Below are 18,490 nucleotides of genomic sequence, written 5' to 3'. Positions count from 1 at the left end.
TTCTCACCATCGGCACAGATGTTGGGTTAGTTTGAACAGATGAACAGTGCGCGTGACAACACCCTTGTTTTAAGTCCAAAACATGTGCAGCATCCATCCACAGGCTCCACCCACCCATGTGGGGGTGGGTGGAGCCTATCCCAGCTGTCTGTGGGCGAGCGCTAACATATAGAAAATTCACACCTAAGGTCAGCATTAAGTCACCTATTAACTTGTTGGCGAAATGTCCATTTTTGGAGTGTGGGAGGAAGCTGGAGCACCCAGAAAGAACCCACACAGACATGGGGAGAACCTTCACACCATAACAGAGCAGCCCATGTCCTCCAGAGGATTCGAGGCCTGCCAACAAATGTTGGGTCTTAAATCAGCCGGAGCGAGTTGCAGGTCAGTCCTAATGATAACGCAGATTGACAGCCGGCGGAAAGGCGCGAGGCTTCCCATCACCTTTACCTCATTTTCCCGGTGCTATTATGTTAGCCGGTGCCACGGGGGGAAACGGGAGCAGGATCGCTAGTAACACACGGGCAAGAGAGCGTCTAATAAGACGGTGGTGCTTGTTATCATTACCCTTGTGCTATTGGAGTGTGGATTATTGAGGTCCAAAGCTACAATCCATCACTGCAGGATGATTCATTATGATCCTAGCTGCAGGTTCAGATGCCAGGATCTTCGTGGAGAAATACAGCAGGTGACAGACAGATAAAATAAAAGGAGACAGCTTGGATTTCGAAATGTTATCAAATGTTAATAGCGTCTGATATCCTCCTGGAAGGAGCCGCTGGAATTCTGGTGCCGGTGTTTGAATGTCCTGTTGATCTCAGCAGATCGCCAGGGTCTGTCTCTGAAGGTTCTCAAGAGAAAATCAATTCTAGTGAAGGGAAGGAGAAAGTTGGAGAAGACCCCAGAAACGGACAAAAGCGAGGATTAATGGACCCCGTCCGGGGCCTGGTCCTGGAACCAAGCCTGGGAGAGAAGGCTCCTGGGGTGAGTGACAGTCTCAGCTGCAAACATCCATCCATCAGTCACTGGGGAGTGGAGATCGGACAGGGACGCAGCCCCCCCCCCACCCCACCTCAGAACTCTGAAAGTAGATTAGCAAAGAGAAGTGCTGCTGCTAAGAACAAAGTTCAGTCGACCTCAGCAAAAACATTCCCTAAAATGTTGCCGGCAAATTGTGGCGATGAGAAGAAGAGTCAAGAGAATGTGGGAGGAGCCAAGAACCCCTCTGACATTAGGACAGATGATCTGCCACATAGCACACAACTCTATATTAATAAATGCAATAATAATAAAGCTCTTTATTGTTTTTTCCCTTCGTAGGAATCAAAATGCCCCTCAAAGAAGGAAGTTCTTCCCCTTTATTGGCTCATCAGGGGGTTGTTTTCCCCACCACCTGTTTTTGATGCTGCTTGCAAACGTGCCCGAAATGCCAAGGACTTCGTGTTGCGTTCACAGACCAGTACGGCAGGGAGGCGATGGGCCCGTCTCCCACCACCTGTGTAAGAGCGGAGCCTGGAATGCGTCAGAGTCATATCGGTGTTTGCACTTCGTCTCCGTGCCCGGTGGCGGCTACGCTCCCGCTCGGCGTTACAAAACAAACACCCCGCCGGAGTGTTTGTTCCCTCCTTTGAGGTTTCGCGGTCAAAATCAGACGACCACGAATTGATGCTCTCATTTAAAAAACCTCTCAACCTTTTTTTTCTCTCTCTCTCTCCATCTAGCTGGCGCCTCAGTCACTTTGTTGGTCCTAGGGGTTTTGGGGGGGGGGGGGGTGGAATCTAGGACACATGAAATATTAAAGTGCTTCTTGGGAAATCCTCATTAGCATATGTTGCTCTCGTCTCTCTGTTTTCTCGACCTCAGCCTTCGTTGGAGCTCCTCCCACCTGCGGAGGTCAAAGTTCAGACTCCCACGTGCTCTCTGTGGTGGGTCATTCACGAGGTAGCTCCTCCATTCAGTCGCGGAAACAAAACTAGGCCACACACACACACACGCGCCCTTGTAAAAGACTCCACAGCTGTTACTCTTATGTTTTTCATACATTTGAAGAGATTTATTCAGCTGCTTGGACAGCACCATTAAATGTTTGACCCGTTCAAGTTGACCCCTGCTTCACCGGTACGTATGTGCCAATTACATTGCATTGATGCTGCCCGTTAAAAGGGGATTTTAATGGAATGTTGACACAAGCTCAATCAGGCCGACTGTTAAAACGGCATTTGAGGGACTTTGGATCTTTCATCACTGTCACCTCTCATTAGCACGTGTCCTCGTGGCTGCGCTTCTCTTATTAGGATCTCAGCCGTGCACGGCTTGTTATTTCCAAGTGGTTCAAAGAGTGAAAAATGTCTGCTACTTCAGCATACTAAATCACCCACTTGGGAAATGAAAAGGAGATGTGAGGGAGGGAGGGAGAGAGAGAGAGACGGAGAGATGAGAGCGAGAGATGGCCCATAAAGGTAAACTGGGCGAATGGCCAGCGATTTAAGTCTTACTTTATGGAGGAATAACTTCATCAGATAAACACGTGCGCTAACAGCGAATGGCAGTAACGATCTTATCTGAACTTGTGTGTGTGTGTGTGTGTGTGTGTGTGCGGGGAGAGGTGAGGTGGGGGTGGGGGGCATGAACAATCCAGTCTGAGTGGTGCTTGACCTTCAGGAACAATTTGACACCCTGTTAAGCCTGCCTGGCTTTTGCTTCATTCGGCCGTAATTGGCCAAACGACCAACAGACGCGACGTCGGGGAAAAGTTTCCTCGTAAAAAATAAAAAAAGGCGTAAAAGAATCTCCACTCGGTGGAATAGGGACAGCAAGTGTGTCGCCGTTTGTTTGCCTGAGCCTGAAAACAAGAGACGAGAAAGAGGGACGTACTCTCCCAGTTTCCTAAACACATTCGGATTGTTGTCTCAAGTGGCTCGGCGGCAATCTGTGTGTTCGCCTGTGTGTGTGTGTGTGTGTGTGTGTTTATCACAGAAAACAGTGCATTATGTTGATGATGCTGTCACTGCTGTTGGAATCTTGGATGAGCACTGGAATATCAAATCTCATTGAGAAAAAGATGCACACGCACAAACACACACACCTTCTGCAGTCTTCTCCCTCTTGTCTGGCCTTGGTGGGCATCTATTAGGAACAGAGAGTGTGTAACTAAGCATATCCTGTCAGACAGTCATGCTATCTTTCTGTGGTCCAGACCTCTCCTTCCCTTCATGCTCCGTTTGCCTGGAATTCTTTGGGGACAGCTGCTCCGAGCGAGAGGGCCTGCAGAATGCTGGGAGGCTGCATTGCATTGCAGTTACACACATCATCTGGATGCAGTCTCAAAGAATTTACATTAGAAGACTGAAGAACCATCTTTCCATTAGCAGACAACATTAGAATAATAGAACAGAATAGAGAATAATTCCGAACATTTTGAAGTACTGTGGTTGTACACCCCCCCTCAAATAATAAAATAATTTAATATTGGGCTGTGATGTATAGACTCTGATTTGTGCTGCTGTGGTCAGATACGTGTGGCGTACACAAAGTTTTCCCATCAGGCTGCACAGCCGCGGCACCAGGGCTCAGCCAGCCTGCGTTAGCTGCTAATGGGTCAAATTTCTGATGAAATTAGCTGTTTTAAACTGCTGCAACCTGGAGAACTGCAGCAGGAGCTAAGATTCTTTTGTCATTCGTGCTACAGAAGGTATAGCCAGCCTCCACAGCAACGAAAGTCTGCTACGCAGAACGTTGATGGTGCAAGAATACCGACATCTCTTCCAAGTGAGATACATAAACAACTACAATGTGGTGCTTTCATTCACCTCTATTCACTGTGAGAACTTCCTCAACTGTTATTTATTGCCGAATTTATTAATCCTAATAATAGGCTGGCTCGAGCGCAAACTTCTACACCTTCTTTCCGGTCGGGGTATAAACAGGAAGTGACAAAGAGAGGAGACAAGCACAGGGAAATCAAAATAATCCTTTGAGCAACTAAATGTAGAAAAGTTGAGCAGCAATTTCCTTTTTTAATTATTTTTCATTTATATTTAATTAGATTCCATTTGGCAGTGTTTTGTTGAGCATAATAAAATCCATTAAAGGAAATGAGACCTGAGAAGGCAATAATTGCTCTGCTATGTGATTTTGATCAAATTCTATCCCTGGTCTCAAAAATTGTTGTTTTTAGAAAGGCCTTACCTTCACCTCATCTCCAGTGCAAATAAACAAACAAATTTATCCATCGTCTCGGCCCAACAACCAGTAGAGATGAACGGCTCACTGGTTTCATACGAGAAATAAGACTTAACATTTGCCTCATTTATCCAAACCCAATCAGCCACGACAGTTTTTCAACAGCCAGGCTGGAGCCATTTCACTTCAGAGGCTGTAATGTTTGTCTGCTGGTTCCTCCAGTACGTAAACACAGATTTTCTGAAGTATTTACTGAGCTCCTCCTCGTCATTCGACACTGTTTCTGGCAATTAGCTCAGCCATCAGCGCGTCGCGTCGCATTTGAAGGAGTTTAGTCGTCTGGAAAGGTACAGAATGTGATATCATCAGACAGGGAGGGGAGGCTCCGTCAGCACAACGCAACAGACCCACAAAACACACGTCAAGCATGACAGAACTGTGTATGGGCTTAATCATAACCCCTGCTTATCTCCTATGTTTAATTTATGCAACAAAGGGCACTTTAAAAGCGTTTTTTTAAACATTTTTCTGGCTACAAGAATCAGGATATTTCTGAACTGATTCTCTTCACTTCACCTTGGAGCGTGCTGGAGCCTCTCACTTCAAACTTTGTTTCTCTTAATCAATACACATTACTGTATTGTCCCTGGGTAAAAGAAGTGAATCAGGAAGTAGAACAGAAATATCATTGATTACCTAACAAACAGCGCCTATAGAAAGCCCTGAGGTCAGCTGATTCTGAGCTAAAGAATTTAAGTGAACGCCTTAAAACAACACTAACTTCATCAACAAGATGAAGAACCCCGATGATTCACCGTTCTCCTGCATGCAAACACCCCCAAATGTCCCACAGCAGTGGCACTTCCTCCCTCTTGATGACTTTGTAATCAATGAGTTGTTTTCAGACAAAGCCGGCCTGCCTCTTTACCTCTCATCATTAGCGGAATTACTCTTAACAAGAGGGTGCGAGGGACGCAGCGGGAGCTGAAACGGAGGACCACGTGTCAGCTTGAAAAATGTGACTAATGAAGAGTACATCTGCGCAGACATGTTTGTGTGCAGCTCCCCGTAAGGAAACACGCGCCCGGGGATGATTCCCTCACCAGCAGGGCAGCATGCTTGTTAACATCCCCATAATTAAAAGCACACGCTCCGGAGACTGGCAGGTCCTGCTGCAGATGCAAACGATGTTGTTTGTACATGTAAACACACACTCACACACACGCGCATCTGCATTCGCAGCCGTGCGAGCACGGGATGCACCGCAGCCCTTCTAGTTATTAAGAACGAGGGGCTCGTGAAGTTGGGAGAGCTTGGTGAGACACCTGACAAGGAGACTCACCGGGAGCCGCAGGGAAGCCGAGGGGACTGTGGTGGTGGAGCATATGGTCGGAAAGTGGAGGCGCTGAAACCAGACACCCTATACTAACGGCACAAAGAGACGAAGAACTCACACCACAACCTGTCTTGTCCTCAAGGCCAGACAGAGAAGCTGTTATATATGCTCACGCTGCCTCCCCTGTAACAACACTGGGGGGGGGGGCTGGGGGGGGAGGGGGTGTTTAGCACAGCGAGATCCTTTTATATCTGTACAGGAAAACTTCTGTAACTTCTGTGCATTTCTGTTCGCTGTCCCCTGTCCTCAGCGCAGTGTCCACAGAGGCCAGGCTAGGGTCAGGGACAGCCGCCGTCCTCCTGAATACCCATTTTCCAAAAACAAAGTTTGCGCACTGTTTAAAATGGTAACAGAAACAGAAGTAAAGACTGTCACAAAGTTACACAGTGCAGTTGAGAACATCACCCTCTGCAGCATCTAATTTTTGAGCTGTAAGAAGAAAAAATCAGCTAGACGTGTGCATTAAAATGCAGGGATGTGATTAATCTAGTTTGTTATCAATACACATTTCCAAAGCCAGCATCCGTGATGGTGAAGGTGAAGGTTTTGGAGGGCGGTGAGACATTGACATCTCTCCTGGGAGGGCTTGCTCAGTTCCAGAGGCGATGCTGAAAAGAATTGAATGCTTGTTAGTGCGACATGGCTCTGTAGAATCACAGAATGTCAAGTTAGACTCCCTGCAGCCCCAACTTGTCACCCACTGAAACTCCCTGATTCGTCACGAAACCGAAAAATAGGAGAAAAAGTCAACTTGGAGCTGTTGAGGAGCTGAAAGTAAACATGAATTAGAAGACTTTCTATTCATTAATTGCAATGATTAATCTCCATAGTGGTTATTTAAAGATACCCTCCTTTTTTTACCCTCCTTGAACATCATTTTCTTGGCAATTACTGTGAAGAATTTGACGATTTTGATAGTAACATCCCCAATTTTCAGTCATTTTTGGCGCGTCGGTCCCTCTGTGGGACTGAACTACAACACCAACGGCCTCCCCAGGACTGAAAAAGTGCCACTGATGCTGTTTTCCTTTGCCCCGTCCTTTGCTCTCAGTTTTATCAGAACAGGTATCAAACCTCAATCGCGCGGCACAATCAAAGTCAGCATGTTCCTGAATAGATTTGAGTCAAACTCTTCATGTCTGTACAAGCAAAAAAAAAGAAAAAGAAAAGAAAAATAAGGCATGCATCAGCTGCCAAAGGAGCATCTCGACATCTCCACTCATCGGCGCGCAGCGGGGGGGCGAAGGGGACGCTCTGCCAACGCTTACCTACGTCAGGAGACAGCCAAGTTTAGAATATCACAAAGCTCCACCTCATTACTATTCCCCTCTCCCTACTAGCGTGCGTGGATGTTTCTGCGGGTGTTAAATTTAACTTTTCCTTCTCCCCACAGTGAAGTCTTGGCCGTGCTGCTCCCCTTGATTTGCATGCATGCATGAATTAGGATCCTCTGTGCACCCTCAAACAGCGGGGCCTCGGTGTTTGCCTCCGTAGATAGCACACAGGAACCACGTGTACAGTAAAGCACCACTATGAGCCTCAGTCGCTTCGATTTTCTCTTCTTTTGCATCTTCGCGAAGGGGTTCTCGGCGTTTTGACGAAGAGAATTTCAAAACGAAAAGGGATGAGTTGGCAAAAAAAGGGCAGCAAAGGTCAGAGGAGTTCGTGGCAGCTCGTCCCAGGAAATGCACAGAGGAGTCAAGTGGGCTCCGCTCGGAGACAGCCCTGACTGTTCCGCACGGAACGCTGCGCTATCGAAGCCTGTCTCTGGAGCTGCCTTGTCTCTTCGATTCATCGTGCTGAAGGATGACAGAGTCGTCGCATCCAGAAAATCAGTCTCACCCCGTCATAAGCAAGGACGCGCTCCGTCTTCATCTGTCTTATTCCCAAAAAGTTCATTTCCTTTTCCTCTCCTCGTTTCCTGCGTACTTTCCCTTCATCTGTCTTGTTTTCGGCTGCTTGCTGGATTCTTCCGGCTGGTGATTAAAACCTTTTTGGTGCAGCACCTGCGCCCACAGGTGAATATCCGCAATTTTATGAGACGCTCCCCACTTATTTATGAGGGCGACTCGTGATATGAGGGTTATTTGACTAACCTTTGGGTTACGTGACTCGTGATGTCCACGAGTCACGTGATCAAGGCAGCTGACGGGGGCAAACACACTGCAAACAGAGAAATAAACCGCATGAAACAGAAAAAGGCCGCAAGACAAAAATGTTGCAATCACAGAATCTAAGCAGGAGCAAAATCACACACACACACACACAAACCCCCCCCCCCCCCCGAAACAATTGTCCCGGGGAATGTGGCAAATTAACTCCACAGCGGAAGTGCTCCATGCCAGCAGGGGGAGTCGACAGTCTTGAAAGAGGAATGGGATACCCAGATTAAAGGTAGCTAACGTTTGAAGGGGAGAACAAAAGGTGTGTGATCTCCTCTTATGTCTTTTGCGTCATTTCTCTCTCGTTCTTGGAGCATTTTTCTTTCGCACTTGTTTAGTGGCTGTCTAAGTTTTAGCGGCTTTGGTTCTGTGGTCGCAACATTTTTCCCTTTTGGCATTTTTCTGTTGCATTTGTTCCATGAACGTCATGTTTTGGTCGCTTGCATTGCGTTTCCTCTCTTGAATTTGCCCGTCGGCCGCCGACAGAAAATGACCTGATCCACTTTGTGACTGAACTTTTGCTCAAGAGCAGATTTTAGACTTTACACAGTCAAATGCGCGTGTTTTATTTTTATTTTTTTTTACAAATATATGTGAATGTGGTTTTGGATGGCACATTCACTGGTTTCAACACACCGACCGACCGTCTGTTCCTTCCTGCTTCGTTTAAAAGTGGCCCTCTTTGGTGAGTTTGAGCTTTCTGAGGGGTATTTGAATGTTGGGTGGTCAGGCAGCTCGTTTACGAACATCACCGTTCTCCCTTCCCTCCCCTCCTTTGGCTACTTCAGTGTGTTGCGTTATTCAGCTCCCCCATGTCAGCAAAAGTGGTTCAGCCCGCTGACACTTTTTAATTAAAGTTGCTTACACTCATCTTGATCCTGTCTTAAATTGATTTTTTTGATGGTGGATGGTGCGGAAAAATTCCTTTTCCCCTAAAAAAAAAAAAAAAGCAATGTATTGACCTTCACTTCCCTTATCAGCAGGCTTCACGCACACACCCGGGGCACCCTCCACACCAAAGACCAACGCGCACGCAAGCGCGCACAGACACGCACTCCCTCTTGACCCGTCTAATCCTTAATTACCATGTCTAATTAGACCATGACAGCAGAGGTCAATCAACTAATTACGGAATCACGGGATGAAAGGAAGAGGGAACAGAGGACGAGCCAGCCAGAGACCCCGGAGCCATGATTAAAATCTGAACACCGCCCTCCTCCCTTTAGCACACGGACATCTCCTGACCTACACTGCAGCTCAATAAGAACATACCCAGGCGCGCATCTCGTCCATACACCTACATGCGCGTGCGTGTCATGCTCTCGTGCACCCGATAAGTACAGGGACAGTCAAGGCTTTGACAGGAGATGCGCTCATAGCGCCCACAAGCCTCTTACTCACAGCTGTCACTTCAAGCCTCATCTCTCATCGATCTACGGCCGAAGATCCTCACCAGATACAGCTCAATTCCATCCGTAGCTTGTGTGTAGCTGTGCGTGCACTTGGGCCATTCAATCACGTTGGCTTTTAGGTATTTATTTGACTTATGAAGCAGTAAACAGCCCTCGTACATGCACACACATGTTTGTGTCAGGGGTATATGGTGGTAAATGCAGATTAATATTCAACATGAGTGCCTTGTGTCGGGTTCGGGACCCCGGATCCACACCCCATATTTTACAGCTGCATCAATGCTTGGATGAGTGTCTTAATCAGCAGTGTGTGTCTGACCTGGAAAGAGGGTCTCCTGGGAAACGCTGTTAGGAAGGCCAGCTCAGGTTTGAAGTGTCGCTGCGCCATCCATTATCATGTGCTCTAACATTCATGAACTCAGGCTGCACCACTTCATGCAGAGAGTTTCAGCGTCATTTAACCTTGCAGACGCTTTAGCTTGCACAGATTTGTTGGCAGATTTGGTCCGAAGCATTTTATTTAACCTCGTTAAAAGCTGAAGGGCTAAACTGAGATAGCGTTTATGCTATTATGCTTTTATTTTGTGCCTGTGCGCTACCAAAACAGGTTATCTAAACCAGTCAGTTCTGAACACTCACGCCCTTTGCTGATGATTTGAAGTAGCTCTGAAATGCACCCCCCCCCCCCCCCCCCCCACCCCATTTTTCTCACACTTCCACTCTTTTGATTTTAACAGGTGAGTGTGACAAATAAGGAACTGAACCTCAAAACACTTGCTCACGCAATGTTTGTCATAATATGATGTCGTCATGTCTGGTATTTTACAAGTTCACACCTGACTCGCCAGTATCATCCTATCAGATCTTCCGATGGCCCCCTGCTCCTCCCTCGGTGCGGCGCAGAAGATTAATTGAAGGTGGTCGTGTTACAAATCATCCACTGTGCATTTCCCTATTCATCCTCCACCCCTCGCTTACCCTCCGCCACCCTGCTGCTCCTCGTGCCCCCCTCTCCCCCGTCTCTCCCTCTCGCTCTCGTCTCATAAACAGCAGAGTTGTCAGACTGCAGGCCCGCCTAAAAGAGCAGCTCGTTTATCTACATCTGAACACTGGAAACCTGCCACAGGTGCAATGAAGTACATTAAATCTTTCCCTTCTGAACGCACGTGCACCTTCACTTGCAGCAGAGAGGGCTGTATGTGTGTGTGTGTGTTTGATCATTTGAATGCAGGTGATATAAACATTGATCCTAGACAACCTTTAAAACTGGCTTCTAAGACAGTGCTAATCCCCCCCACCCCCCTCGAAGGCTCAGCCACACCGTTCCTCTGAATTTCCCCTCACATTTGGGCTTTTCTTGGCATATTTCACCTATTTATTCTGTCCCCGATGGGTCTTTTTTCGCCTACCGCTCTGCCCTGATCCTTTACCCTGTTCAAAGCCTTTTCTGCCTCCAAGTCTTTGCTTTTTGGCTCCCGCCTGCTGCTTGTATTTGTTGTCTGAGCAGCTTTCCTCGGCAGGGGTCTGATATTGGCAGTAATAAGTTGTATCTTTGCTCTGTGCCACCTGTGTCAGCTGGCAGTCTTTTCCCTCAGACACACATCACACACTGCGTTCTTAATACATTTCCACCCCGCCGCCGCGAGGCGAGTAAGTGCAGCGTACAAGTGTGTGTTTTGGCGCGAGGTGTGTTTGCTGGTGCACCAGGGACATGCATGAATCCGCGCATCACCATATTCATCACTGACTCACTCTGTGAATTTTAATGCAAATGGAAAAGGCATCGCTTGACTCTGAAAAACGTCCAGGTAGTTTCATTATTTACATGAAATATGTTATTGTGTGTGTGTGTGTGTGCGTGTGTGTGTCCTTTGTTACCTGACACCAAAAAGCTCACATGAGGGCGACCTTCAGAAATCTTGTTTATAGGCTGAATTCTATCCGAGCGCCCGGCTGATGAAAGATGGATGATACGATGTCGATAGCTCGGCGGCTAAATTATGACCTGGTGCCACCAGCCTGCTCTCGAACACATGACTGACAGCTGAGGAATGCAGAGTCTTATCAACAGTCCGCACTGACAGATACAGACATCAAAGGCCATTTTGGAGCTGACATGTTGCATCTAGAATTGCAATACTTTAATATATTGGACAAAAGTTCAATCAAAGCTTTGAAATAACTTTATTAGCTGAAATTAATTGGAAATTTTCTGTCTTATTTCCACCAGCTCAGTGGATGCCAAAACTCCAACACCTCCTGTGAGGGGTGGGCTCATGATCCACCAGCGCTACTAGCATCGGGGAGGTAGCACCGCTACGTTTTGAGACTAAGCCCAAACTTGCCCTGATTAACATTCATCAGTACATAGCTCCGCCCCCCAGTATATAATCTGATAAATCCTACCCTCCATCTAGGGACTTTTTAGGGAACGGGTTTAAAGTTTCCCCACCTAGAAATTTCAGTGAAAACACACTATGGGTCGTTATTTTCCCCAAAGTGATAGCCTTCCCCGCGGTGTAAAAGGGGCTAGCGATTTAATCCACATAACCTACTTCCCCAACCAGCGGTGACTTCTCCCCACTTATAGTTAAATATATATAGTTAAATGTGAAGAGATGTCCTTTTGTCCAACAATGATGTCAACTACTTTTGCATGCAAATTATCCGGCAGCCTTTGAGAGCCACTTGAGGTTGGACGCAGCCACAAGAGCTTACTTAAAAACATAACCTTGGGTGATAATTAGCATCTTATTTAGACAGAGCAGAACTGTAAAACACTGAAGAACATTTGGCACTGAACAACCCAGGGCCCGCACAGCTTCGAGCCTCTACGCCCTGTATTGTGGAATACAAGGTCAACGTGTAGCGCTGTCAAGAAGGAGGCATGTTCCCCACATGCACGCCGGGAGCCGGTTGAGCGGGGTTTCGCCTCAAAGGGATTTTCCCCAGAGAGGTTTTAAGATGCATGCGTTGATCGCGTCCTACTTTCAAACGGGCTGAGAGTCTTGTAGTAGTCTCATGGAATTTGCACACACTTGGGATGTCACACCAGAGTTAGCTGTAGTGCTAGTGTAGCCCAGTAGCTAAAATACATACATTTTAAATAAAATACAGTTAGACAGCGAGACATTGTAGGCTGAAGGCACTGATCACGTCTCCCTTTAGCCTGGACATAATTACACACATTAAAACCTGCCTATAGGCACAGAGGTGGACATGTCCACTGCAGGTGAGCGTGCTGAGACAGGAAGGGTTGCAGCTGGAGACAGTGGCGACTCCGAATTTTCGATGCCAATTGTTTCTCCATGGAAATCTGATAAACTGCACAATCAAGCAAATGATCTGCCGCAGCTAAATAATCCGAGTCTAAAAACGAGCTCCCCGCTGCATGAAACTAGCATACATTAGCCGTTAGTAGCACAACACACACTAAATCTCAGACCGACCCATTAGCGGTTCAGTTGCACTGTGGGTAGCGTTGGCACAAAGTTTTGACAGGGATGAAAGATGTGTATAATAAAATCCATTTGTCTAAACTGTTCATCGCGAGTCCATTACTGGAGTGATATGCCGAATCAGCGCAGTACTCTTAATGCGATATGACAAAAAAATAAAGAGCGCATCTACCGTATGCAGATGATTAAGGCTTATTTGTGCGCCGAGGTTACGCCAAAGTGATATTTGATTCCTGTGTGAGTGTAAAAAGGACAGGAATGGAGAAGAGAGGCGACTCATGAGGGGAGGGGGGGATCAAATTTAACAGTAAGTTCTGGGATGGTGGAAAAAAGAATAGGGGACGGAAGATTTAAGTCTTTGATTAAACTTCAGAACAGATCGCGCTCTCCGGAGATTGGCAGGCCCGTCCACTTTATGCTGTCGCATGGTGAGATGCCCGTTAATCCCGTCTGAATGAAGACGACAGCGCGTCTCACTCGCCGTATTAAATCAATGAAAAAAGGGTTTCAAAACAGACAAGTCAACAAGTGCCAAACTAGACTGATTTCTAACCTTAAAGCCAGGAATATAAAAAAAACCCAGAGTTAACCTCTATCTCAAGCCTCCTTGCTAAAAACAAAACTCTTGGATAAATCACCTGACAAACACAGGTGGTGCAGGGAGGGAGGGAAAAAAAGAGAATTCCCTTAAGGGATGTGTCTCAAAATGACTTTATTTTGGTGCTGCTCCTATTTCTGTCACCGCCAGCGAAGTCAGACACTCAGAGCAGCTGCTAGTGGAGCTAATGTGGTTGGATCTGATGTGGGTTATAGCAGGAAACAGTCTCCAATCCCCAGGATTTCTTTGGACTTTTGCGTTCTTGAATGCGTCTCCGTTACACAAAAGGCCTTTTCTTTACCCGCCGTAACCTAGACGACAAACGAGACACACAGGAGCGTTCTGCAGGGGGATTCGGATCCACCCTTGTGCCTCCATCCAGGTCACAAGACAAAAGAACCAAATGATGAACCAAGCGCCTTTAGGGTATGATGAATTTCATGGTCTGTATAAAAGGGCAGCTGTAGCTCAGGTGCTTCTCCAGTCATACAAAGGTCAGTGCTTCAATCCCTGACCCCTGTATGCTACATGTCCTTGAGCAAGACAGCGGATTCCGAAATACCATCCGAGCTGTGTATGACATTCACCTGCATCATTAAAGGGGCTGCATCCGATTTATGAAATTAACCAGCAGATATAAATAAAAACATTGAGTCTTTATTTGGATTTATTGAGGGTAGAAAAGGAAAACAGGACACTCTGGAAGAGTGTGTGTGTGTGTGTGTGTGTTCAGTGTACCTGTTACTGGACCTCCTGCCAGAGGGCGACATGTCAAAAAGGTGATGGCCAGTATGTGTGAGGTCCTTGGTGATGACAGCGGCGCTGCTGAGGAGAAGTGGCAGCTAATGTCTTCCACCGAGGGCAGAGAGCAGACAGTGATGTTCCGTGCCCTCTTTATTATTCTCCGCAGAGCCGTTCTCTCCGCTGCTGCTGAGCATTCTGAGCAGCACGCTGAGACGCAGTGCATTAGGATGCTCTCTGTGGTAGGAGGGGATCAGCAGCACCTCATCAAGGGTGGTTTTTCTGATGGTTCTGGGTCTGTGTGGGCATTGTTGTAGAGCTTCATCTAAATTCTCTTTATTCTCTCAGATTCTGGATTATTGCCCTGAATTGATGAAAGAAGATGCCTTCCTTCTTTCGCCGTGTTTGTTTTTAGCCAGCGCTAGTCCGCAACATGAAATGCGAATCATCTTTTAATGGATCGTTTTTCTACGTGTTCTTTGTTTCTCGCAAAGTTTGGAGACTTTCCGTTTCATCCAGCCGCTCCACTCAAATTTTTCAAAGTTGTGTTTTGTGAAGACAAGTAGTCGAGGGCTTTGGGGAGGTACAACATCCCTGGCTGTGCTGAGCAGATGCTCAGAGGACTGGGATTTTCCATCTCGCTGGCAAACATGCTACAGTGTATTAGCAAAGCAGAGTGTGAGCCCCACTGGGAGGAGAGGAAAAGTCTCACTAATGATGAATGATTAATTAGAGGAAAAGTCAGGAAACAGTTCTTTCTATCATAATTAAGCCGTATTTCTCATTGATTGAAGTCATACGACTCACAACATTTCACGGAAATGAATCCAATGTGCAATCTGAGTGAATGTGAAGCACTAGAAGTTTATATTTCTAATGAAGGGAGTGAAATAGAGAGCTTGCATAACTTAAATTAGCTTAATACTGAAAACAGTGCGGTCGCAAAGAGTGGAACGTTTCTAATAAATCACCTCTTCTGTTGCTGTTTCCACCTTTGAATTTCTCTTTAACCAGCCAGCACCACATTATGCTGACTGCAGACAAGAATTTTGCAGAGAGATGTAAAGTTTCCTTCGTTCCTTCATTTGTGTGGCTCTGCTGATGCCTGTAGGAAAAAAAAAATCACTCTTGACTCCCCAACCTTCAGGAGTCACACAGAGCCAGCGGCCCAGAGAGGAAATAGCCCAAATGAGCAGTTCCTGACACACCTGCACCCCTAAAATTGGGCCACTTGCTCCATGAGAGGGTTTGGGAAGCAATAATATTAGAATTTGACTCATAACATAGTCGATGAGAGAAAGACATAGTTACTGTCTGAGTTCCAGCGCGTTTAAAATAAAAAGTTCAACAGCAATTAGCCATCAAATTGGATATTAACTCAGAATCGACATTCTTCCTCTGGCGTTGCCGCTGCAGGGTCCAGCACACCAACTCCGCGCTCTCCGTTATTGACGCGGCGCCGCTTGAAGCTAGATCGAAAGGAATGATTTTAGGGTCTGCCTTGTGAGGAGCTCGCTCCTGTCGCGCGGGCATCAGAATTAACATCAGCAGCACATGCTAACGGGACGCTAGCGCGCGCTTTGTCTCGCCGCTTCGACGAGCGCCCTGTGGCAACAAGACAGGAAGTCGAGTCTCCGTCTGTCCATCAATATCTCAGCCTGTAACATTTCATTTCAGCCTGTGATCTTCCTCCTGTGGTCTCGTATCTGGACGCTGGCCCGTCGCTGTCTCCTTCCCTCCACCCTGACTCGAACCCAGAGAACACACTACCTGTTCACCGGGCCGTCTGACCCACCAGTTAGCTACTAACCGTCTTCACGTGCGCAGCTGCGCCGTCATCAGTCATTCCACCGTTTTCTCCGCATCATGATTTTTCATATCAGACGGGGGTTAAGTGGGTCGGCTTGGCTCTTTTATCTGACTGGATGAGTTAACGACTGTGGGAAAAACGCACGCTGCTCTTATTACTAACGCTTCACGTCCTGTGGCTTCCTACGGGCACCAAAAATGGCGCCCGCTTGCATATTAAACGGCGCCACAGCGCTCGAGGTTAAAGTAGAAACCGCAACCCCAATTCACCGCTTAAATAGCGACCCCCGTTTTCCCCGCCGAAGTCCCCACTCATGTTCTGTTTGAGGAGTTGATTTCCTTTTTCCCAGAGCTGCCGTTCCATTGTCACTAAAGTATCCGTCCTCGCGCCGACGCCACGTTTGTGAAGCAGCTCTGAGTGATTACCGTGGAGCGCGACATTACCGGCTCTTTTACCACAACAAATTAAAGCGGAGTGTCTGGCCCACAGGGAGAGCTCTTCATCAGAAAAGAAAACACAGGAGAGAGGCGGCGACGCGGCTCCTGCGATGCATCATCGCCACAGGACCCACAGGTGACGCCCGGGATGAAAGGTCGGCTTTGGTGATCCCCGTTACCGCCCGGCTTTGTAATCAGGGTGCAGTTTGCTTGTTAGAAATCTATTTTCTCTAGCTAGTTCTATCATTTGTGGTAAAATCAAGCGTTTTGGATGCAGCGTAGCTCTGTGTGATCTATGGGGAATGAGGTGATGACCATGAGACAGCAAACTGGCCAATGTGATCTATGCATGGGCAACATTTCACTTATATTTCGCTGACCTGGAAGCAGAACTGTCCCACTGAGTTGTTCACAAACCCACTAGCTGTGAACCACGGTAGATTTTTGGAGCAACATGTGCTGATTAAAGCCTCCCATTGCTGCTGGTGATGTAGCTGTGCTTGCTACCTCGCTGGCTAACTGCTCTGTGGATTGTTGCGGCGCGATGTCCGATTTAGATGTGTATGTAAACGCCATGTCGCTGTGCTCTTCCTGCAAGGTCAGACTCGCCTTCCGAAGCCATTTCCGGTATATAGTCATTATTCGTGTGAAGAGCAAATACTCTTAAACCACCTGTGGGGCCTGATTCTTTTACTGGGGAAAACAGAAATCGGATATAAAACACAGGAAAATAGTTTGTTTAAATCCCCGCCATCCCACTGCCTCACTTACTGAGGAGAACCACAGCCAGAGACCCTTCGCCTTTAGCTGGAGGAACCTTTAGAGATGTAAATCAAAAGTCCAGGAGCTAAAAAAGATCAGAATGGTGAGTGGTTTCTGTTTTTTTTTTCACTTTTTAACATTGACACAAAGGCAGCACACAATCAACGCGATCAATAGATCCTAAATGGAAATGACCTGAAATGATTCCCTGACCCCAGACTTTTACCGGTAACTGTAGCTATTAGAGGGGAAGAACTTTTCAGATTCCCCAGAATTCCTGAGGTGGCAGCGCTTAGCGCCGGTGGCTAAAGGAAACCCCAAACCTTCGTCCTTCAGAGGTAGATTAATAATAATAATAGCACACGCTAGTCTTCACTCCTGCTATTGATTTCGAGACTGTTGTTATTCTGTACAGGTTCCATGTTTGCAGTTCCATGTTTACTGGTCTTATTCATCATCCCAATACTTTTTTCAGTGCCTCTCGTTTTGAATGCCATAAACACCAAGCTGCCGTATCAGTCACAAGGCCGATGCCTCCAGTGGTGAGACGCCCGGCCAGGTGAAAGACGCTGATAGCGGCTCGACACACAGCATGACAGGCAGGGGAAATGAAGTGGAACCTTAGATCAGAGTGAGGAGGCGGCCCTCTGAAGGACGGATTCCTCAAGCGGCCCTCGGCCCACATGCAGATGGATTGGAGGAAGTCTCATTAAAAATAATTGTCCTTGAAACGTATGGCCGTCCGGACCCTGAGGAATCCCTTCGGCTCTCACAGTTGGTAATCGAAGCTGACCACAGTAAATCAGGCCCGCCGGTTGTTGCACTGACAGCCAGGAAGAAGATTAAAACTGGTATCTTGGCATAGTGAGAAACCTAGATTTACTGCACCAAATAAGAGTCGCTGACCGTATAAGTCAGGCTAAATGGATGGTGCGTCTGTGTGTTTGTGGGCCGGGCGGATTTGAAAGAGTTTCGCACCGGGAGAAGAAATCCATATATTAGTCTTTGACATGAAGGTCAGGCGCTAATAACCAAATCTGTAGCTAGAGTTCAAAGTGAGGAGCGTCTTATCAGAGGCGGGACTCCTCCGTGCTGATGTCAGCCTGGAGTTAAAACCACCGCTGTTGTGAAAGGGGCCCGTCAGACGAATGCTAAAATATCTGGGGCATTGAAGGATTCTGCGATGATAGTTTGACAGTAACTTCTGTCTCGTTCCAGACGCTGATTACCCTCCATTCACTTAACTCGGAGCCCCGGCTAATTAGCATCAATGGTAATTAGCAGAGTCGTTAGCAGCCTTATAATCAACTTTTCTCCTTGGCTTGTTTGCCTCCCTGGGGCTGTCAGGTCTGCCTGTGTCGGCGCTGTATCCTCAGCAGGCAGCACACATTAAACATGCTGTTATGGCTTATTTTTGTGGAATGTGATGCAGAGACAGTTTGAAATGAGATCCGAACGTTCCCGGATTTACCCTGCAGCCTTGGCGCGCTGCATCGCTGTCCGTGGTGCTGAATGCCGCCGGACTCTGGGGG

General features: G+C 47.2%; 1 long non-coding RNA gene across 1 annotated transcript; it reads right to left on the bottom strand.

Annotated features, from left to right (window-relative positions):
• Positions 1–3,092: 3,092 nt before the first annotated feature.
• On the bottom strand, positions 3,093–4,400 carry LOC115251092 (uncharacterized). The gene is made up of 3 exons (XR_003889645.1): positions 4,189–4,400; positions 3,199–3,282; positions 3,093–3,126 (listed from the first exon to the last, which is right to left on the bottom strand). It is a non-coding gene; the product is annotated as an uncharacterized lncRNA (long non-coding RNA).
• Positions 4,401–18,490: the final 14,090 nt, after the last annotated feature.

Source organism: Takifugu rubripes, chromosome 9 (assembly GCF_901000725.2).
Source record: "Takifugu rubripes chromosome 9, fTakRub1.2, whole genome shotgun sequence".
NCBI classification, from domain to species: domain Eukaryota; kingdom Metazoa; phylum Chordata; class Actinopteri; order Tetraodontiformes; family Tetraodontidae; genus Takifugu; species Takifugu rubripes.
Note: the sequence above shows the minus strand (reverse complement) of the source record. Positions and strands in the feature narration are given on the sequence as shown.